At 42.1% G+C, this 7,424-nt stretch overlaps 1 non-coding gene across 1 annotated transcript; it reads right to left on the minus strand.

The window, feature by feature from the left end:
- Positions 1-6,867: 6,867 nt before the first annotated feature.
- MIR2284N (microRNA mir-2284n) lies at positions 6,868-6,937 on the minus strand. The gene has a single exon (NR_030870.1). It is a non-coding gene; the product is annotated as a microRNA mir-2284n (primary transcript).
- Positions 6,938-7,424: the final 487 nt, after the last annotated feature.

The raw sequence follows: 7,424 nt of genomic DNA on the forward strand, positions 1-7,424 counted from the left end.
GGAAAGTGGGGGTTTTAAGAAACGTTGCAATGAGTTTAGAAACGTAAAGGGGGAACCCCTACTTTGAACTATGGGCCAGTGTGTGCTTTTCAGGACGTCTCCATCCCAGCATCAAACCCCGCCCCCTGCTCGCTCTGCGCAGGTGCGTCTGAGGGGCGGAGCTCGCTCACCTGCGCGTGGGCCCTTTATTTAGGCGATACGAGGCTCGGCTGATGCGCCGTCTCCCCGAAACTCGGCGGGAGTGACTTTGGACCAGGAGAAAGGTAGGAAAGGGGGTCTTTAAACACTCTGGGTACCCCTGGGTAGGTCCTGCGCCTGGTGTGGGGAAGACGGGAGGGCTGAAGGCTGGGCCCGTTTTAAATGCGGGACGTTTATTTGAGGACGGGAGAGGCCTAAAGGGCAGGAAGCTCCTGGATGCGGCGCCCAGGCCCAGGAGCGGCCTTGGGTTTGCAAATATCGTTTCCTGTCGGTCCAGCCCCACGTGTCGCCCTCAGGGCACAGGAGACGCTCAGAGAACACGCCGCCCACCCTGCCCTCGGTCTACAGCGTCCCCCGCCACTCCGGGCGTTTAGGATCGCGGGAAACTGAAGGCGCTTTGAAACTCCCAGGTGGGGCATCGAAGACCATTCGGGAGCCTTAAACATGGGAACAATAAAACAATTCTTAGTTCCTAAATGAAGACTAAGATAATGCAATGGAGTTTTTGTCTTTATATTTAATTTTGATTCTAATTGAAATATCAAACGTCATCCTTCAAAAATAGTCTGGGAACCCCCAATTTGTCAGCACCCTAGGTCTGGGTCTACACTCAGCCGTGGGGTAAAGTTTTTGAGTGGCAGGTGCCATGTGGGTGGAGACATACAAAGGGTAAAGCCTCAGTGCGGAAACACGGGAGCATGGCTGAGCCAGCCCGGGCCAACCCAGGTGGAGGTGGTTGTAATTTCTAAACTAGATCTAATTTCTAGCCTATTTGTTATTTTCTCTCTGGTAGCACAAAAGAGAGACACAAGCTTGTCATAAGCACAAAACTTAAGACAAAGTTTTCCCTGATAAGTCTTCTTGGAAGTATCCACTATGACAGAACATTAAAATATTTCAAATCTATTTGTATTTCTCAACTTATTCCAGGTTGTATTTCCAAAGTCCAGAGAACTGATAAAATAATCCTTATTACAGTAAGAAGGGTTTTACCAGAACAACAGTGGTGTGTCACAGACATCTAACACTGCCGTGTACTTTCAGCTCAGCCTCTCAGTCCTGTCCAACTTTTTACCACCCCTGGACTGCAGCACTCCAGGCTTCCCTGTCCACCAACTCCTGGAGTTTACTCACATTCATGTCCATCGAGTCAGTGATGCCATACAACCATCTCATCCTCTTTCATCCCCTTCTCTCCTGCCTTCAGTCTTTCCCAGCATTGGGGTCTTTTCCAATCAATCAGTTCTTTGCATCAGGTGGCCAAAATATTGGAGCTTCAGCTTCAGCATCAGTCCTTCCAATGACTATTCAGGACTGATGTCCTTTAGGATGGACTGGCTGTATCTCCTTGCAGTCCAAGGGACTCTCAGAGTCTTCTCCAACACCACAGTTCAAAAGCATCAGTTCTTCAGCACTCAGCTTTCTTCATAGTCCAACTCTCACATCCATACATGACTGCTGGGAATCTGTATTTTACAACTGACAAAGAATGGGATTTCCCACATATCTTCTCAACTGAACCTTGTATCAATTGTGTGATATAACAGAGTTACTACAAGTCTGGCAAATGAGTTAATGAGCCAGCCTCCTTCACATTTTAACAGGGACTTTCTAGAGATGGAATTTCTTTATTTTTATTGTTTATGATTAATTTTTTTTTATTTTGTATTGGAGGACAGCCAGTGAACAATGCTGTGATAGTCTCAGGTGGACAGCAAGAGGAATCAGTCATACATACGCATGTACCCATTCTCTCCCAGACTCCCCTCCCATCCAGGCTGCCACATAACATGGAGCAGAGTTCCCTGTGCTATACAGTAGGTCATTTTAGGTTATCCACTTTAAATATAGCATTGTGTACCTGAACACCCCAAACTCCCTCACTATCTCTTCCTCCATCCTTCCCTCCTGTCTACCATGCATTCATTCTCTGTGAGTCCCCTTCTGTTTTGTAAATAAGTTCATTTGTATGTCTTTTCTGATTCCACAAATAAGAGAGATCGTATGTTTCTGCTTCTCTGACTTACTTCACTCACTGTGACAATTTCCAGGTCCATCCATGTTGCTGCACATGGCATTGTTTCATGCTTTTTGACGACTGAGTAATATTCCATTGTGTATATATGCCACATCTTTATTCTTTTTTTTTTTAAGTTTATTTTATTTTTAAACTTTACAATATTGTATTAGTTTTGCCAAATATCGAAATGAATCCGCCACAGGTATACCCGCGTTCCCCATCCTGAACCCTCCTCCCTCCTCCCTCCCCTCCCTCTGGGTTGCCTCAGTGCACCAGCCCCAAGCATCAAACCTGGACTGGCGACTCGTTTCATACATGATATTATACATGTTTCAATGCTATTCTCCCAAATCTCCCCACCCTCTCCCTCTCCCACAGAGTCCATAAGACTGATCTATACATTAGTGTCTCTTTTGCTGTCTCATACACATGGTTATTGTTACCATCTTTCTAAATTCCATATATATGCGTTAGTATACTGTATTGGTGTTTTTCTTTCTGGCTTACTTCACTCTGTATAATAGGTTCCAGTTTCATCCATCTCATTAGAACTGATTCAAATGTCTTCTTTTTAATGGCTGAGTAATACTCCATTGTGTATATGTACCACGGCTTTCTTATCCATTCATCTGCTGATGGACATCTAGGTTGCTTCCATGTTCTGGCTATTATAAACAGTGCTGCGATGAACATTGGGGTACACGTGTCTCTTTCCCTTCTGGTTTCCTCAGTGTGTATGCCCAGCAGTGGGATTGCTGGATCATAAGGCAGTTCTATTTCCAGTTTTTTAAGGAATCTCCACACTGTTCTCCATAGTGGCTGTACTAGTTTGCATTCCCACCAACAGTATAAGAGGGTTCCCTTTTCTCCACACCCTCTCCAGCATTTATTGCTTGTAGACTTTTGGATCGCAGCCATTCTGACTGGCATGAAATGGTACCTCATAGTGGTTTTGATTTGCATTTCTCTGATAATGAGTGATGTTGAGCATCTTTTCATGTGTTTGTTAGCCATCTGTATGTCTTCTTTGGAGAAATGTCTATTTAGTTCTTTGGCCCATTTTTTGATTGGGTCATTTATTTTTCTGGAGTTGAGCTGTAGGAGTTGCTTGTATATTTTGGAGATTAGTTGTTTGTCCGTTGCTTCATTTGCTATTATTTTCTCCCATTCTGAAGGCTGCCTTTTCACCTTGCCACATCTTTATTCTTTAGGTTGCTTCCGTGTATTGGCTATTGTAAACAGCGCTGCAGTGAACATTGGGGTACGTGTTTTGGGGATGGAATTTCTTGACACCCAAGATCAAAGCATTGTTACAAATCATGATTTTAATTAACTTTTTTCCTGAGGACAAGGGAGACGCCTGGTTGGCAGGTTAAAGAACACAGAGTAAAAGGTATCAGTATTCCTTTTCATAGACTCCTCATTGTTTAAGGCCTAGAGTAGCTATTACCTTCTCTGGGAAGCCTGCCTCACTGCCCAAGGAGCTTTCTTTGTTCTTGGACTTTCCTGTAACTCAGATGGTAAAGAATCTGCCTGCAACACAGGAGACCCGGGTTCAATCCCTAGGTGGGGAAGATCCTCTGGAGAAGGAAATGGCAACCCACTCCAGTTTTGTTGCCTGGAGAATGCCCCGGGCAGAGGACCCTGACAGGCTACAATCCTGGGGTCACAACAAGTTGGACACGACTGAGCAACTAACGCTACTCCTCCTCCCTGCTGCCGGAGGTACTTGATCAAAGCTTCTGTGTTTGTCTCCTCCATAGACTATGAGTTCGTTCAGAATTCTTTTATCCTCTTGTACGTGAGTAGAAGGCAACCCAGAGCTTATAGCACAAAGTGGATTTCAGTAAATAATACTGACCCATGACTTAAATGAGTATGTGAATTGATAGATGATTCATAAGTGGGACCACGTCTGTGGGTTGGTGATGTCTCACCAAGTCAGGATTTCTAAATTTAGCAAGGATTAAGGAACTGGAGGATTAGGAGGGCTATAAAGTTTTAACTGAGAACCCCTCTTGTCAAGATCAAGTGTAGCTTGACATCAGCACCCTGAAAGCTGCATCTTTTGTAATGCTTCAGAGTCTGAGTAACAATCTTAAGAAATATGCAGAAAATTATTAGACTATTAGACATGTCTAACAGTCCCTAGGAGGATACCTAACAATTCTGTCCTTCTCATAAACTAAGAAATTCATAAGGGATGGAATGCATTCTGATTACTCTTGTAAATGGTTGCAAAAATTCTCAAAGGCAGCAGCTTGTAGGCAAGGCTCCTGGCAACATTCTGGTAATTTCTTAAGTACTCAGTTCTATTCCAGTTTTATTTTCTATGGACAGACTTGATAAACTGGAGACCCCGAAGCAGGATTACCCAAATTGTAGTGTCAGGATTTTAGCTGTACTGGAGGCCTTTATATGCTACACATAATTTGTATAAAGTTTTATATGTGCAAATTGGGTACATAAATAGTTCTCCATTTTTCTAAGGGAATGCAATAAATATAGCATCGTGAATAAATATAACTTTTATAATCCTTAAAAAAAAAAATTCTCAAAGGCAGCAGCTTGTAGGCAAGGCTCCTGGCAACATTCTGGTAATTTCTTAAGTACTCAGTTCTGAAGAAGGCAAACGTGGAGAGCATCTTCTGGTGCCACTGCTAAAACAGCGCTGATAAGCTGCTTGTCAGCACGGACTTCACGGTACATGGAAGAGCTGCAGGCTGTCCTTGCTGATTAGCATGAGAGCTTGTAAAAGGCTTCAATAGTGACATTTGAGACAGATCTCTGTAGCTTCAAACATGTAATCAACAGAGTTCTTTATGGAAACCCAGCTGAAGTTCATACTTCACACCTTGGTACATTAATTTCACTCTGCCTTTATAATCAGAGTCCCACCTACAGACATTTATTTGAAGATGATTGGATGGCATCACCAACTCAATGAATATGAGTTTGAGTAAGCTCCGGGAGTTGGTGATGGCCAGGGAAGCCTGGCATGCGCGGTTCTTGGGGTCGCAAAGAGTCGTGAATAACTGAACTGAACTGAGGGCCCACATGAGTAGGGAGGTAATAACACTTCTTTTAAAGAAAACTGCTCCATGGAAAAGGTAGAGATTGTGAAGAGTAATAATTTTACCTGAAATGTTAATAATTGCATATCTTTTTCTGAATTCTTACAAAAATTGACATTAAAAAAATAAAATTGATTTTAAAAAACTAGCAAAATAAGAGCACTTTCAGTGACAAATGGGCAGTTTTCTTTTTTGTTGCTGTTACTGCTAGTTTCCTGAGCGATTCTTCTGTAAGCATCTGGCACAAATGGCATCACATATCTCCTAGGATAGGGGATTTCTTGAAAAAGAAAAACAAGGCATTCAGTGTTTGGGGTTCTCAGTGAAAACATCGCTGTGCAGCTGGGTGTATGCTCCTCCTATACCAGGAGGGGAGGAACTGGGGGTTCAGACAGTTCATATTCATGGTAGACTCTTCAATTCAAGCTGGGGGATAACAGAACCTACCTTTTGGCATTTTCTCTCTTCACAAAAATCATGCAAGGAATATTATTCACAGAACTTGAGAGTATAGAAAACCGTCAAATGTCTTTAAACTTATTATGAGATAATATTAATGAAAATGGGAAAAGCTAGCATTGTAGGTTTTAAAATTCAATATAAAGGATCCCTAATCCTAACATGTCCCCTGGTAGCTCAGACAGTAAAGAGTCTGCTTGCAATGCGGGAGACCCGGGTTTGATTCCTGGGTCAGGAAGATCCCCTGAGGAAGGAAATGGCAACCCACTCCAGGATTCTTGCCTAGAAATTCCCATGGATGGAGGAGCCTGGCAGGCTACGTACTGTGGTGTTTCAAAGAGCCCAACACTACTTCCCTTTCACTTTCACAATCCTAACAAAGCAACAGACTCAGCTAAAGAACTCTAAACCTATAATATTTGCAGCATCTATATGTAGCTTCCCAAATGAAAGTTGTGTTTACTTAAAGTAGAAAGAAAATCAGCCATGTCTATTTCAGATTTAGGTTCAAGGGTATCCTGTCATAAAAGTGAAATTCCTGGAGGACTGGTGGGTTATGACAACTCTTCCCTTTGACCCTTGGCCAAGGCTAAGCTGGAGGAGGAAATGGCAACCCACTCCAGTATTCTTGCCTGGAAAATCCCATGGTCAGAAGAGCCTGGCAGGCTACAGCTGATGGGGTCACAAAGGGCTGGACATGACTGAGTGACTAAGTGCTCAAGGCTAAGCTAGTCCTGTCTAACCTGTGTTTCTGTCTTCTTCATCCATAGACTAATCTTCAGTCTGGAAGGGTGAAGGAAACACGGATAAGAGTGAACTTTACATGTATGCAGATCTCCAGTTTCATATACATTACATTCCAAACCACTTAAAGATCTTAAAATGCTTCATGATGCTATTTCAGTAGCACTTAGAATAATCTCGAAGAATGAGACAGTCATCAGAAAGCTGGAGCAATGCAATCACTATTTGAATTTTTTTAAACCTTTTTATTGTTGAAAATTTCAAACATGTTTGAAGATAGAATAATATAACACAATCCCTTAACCGTGTTACACAGCATCAGCAATTGCCCACTCCTGTACTGGACCCACTGCCTGTAATGCAGCTATTGGTTTGGCCAAAAACTCTGTCTGGGTTTTTCCTAACAGGTTATGGTAAAAACCCGAATAAACTTTTTGGCCAACCCACCACTATCCTCTATTGCCTACAATGTATCTACTTTTTCCATCTTGTGAGCTTTTGAAGTGAATCCCAAACATGATTTTCATCTCTCCATTTCAGTATATGTCTCTGAAAGAAGTTAATAATGTAATGAAAATGTCAATATTCTAGCTAAAAAGTTGAACAATTTAAAAATACTATCAATATCCAGTAAGCATGCAAATTTCCCATTATCCCATAAATGCTATAAATGGATTGATTTTATAGATTATAAGAATTAGAATGCAAATAAATCTGTATGTGACAGAGATTTCTTAATTTCCTTTTCCTTTTACATACTTTTTTCAGATTCTTTTCCTTTAAAGGTTATTATAAAATATTGAGTGTAGTTCCTGTGCTGTCCAGTAGGTCCTTGTTGGTTATCTATTTTGTATATAGTTGTGTGTCTAAGCTAATCCAAAACCCTGATTTATCCCACTCCCCTCCTCCTGCTTTACCCTTTGGTAATT

Source organism: Bos taurus, chromosome 16, assembly GCF_002263795.3.
Source record: "Bos taurus isolate L1 Dominette 01449 registration number 42190680 breed Hereford chromosome 16, ARS-UCD2.0, whole genome shotgun sequence".
Lineage (NCBI taxonomy): Eukaryota > Metazoa > Chordata > Mammalia > Artiodactyla > Bovidae > Bos > Bos taurus.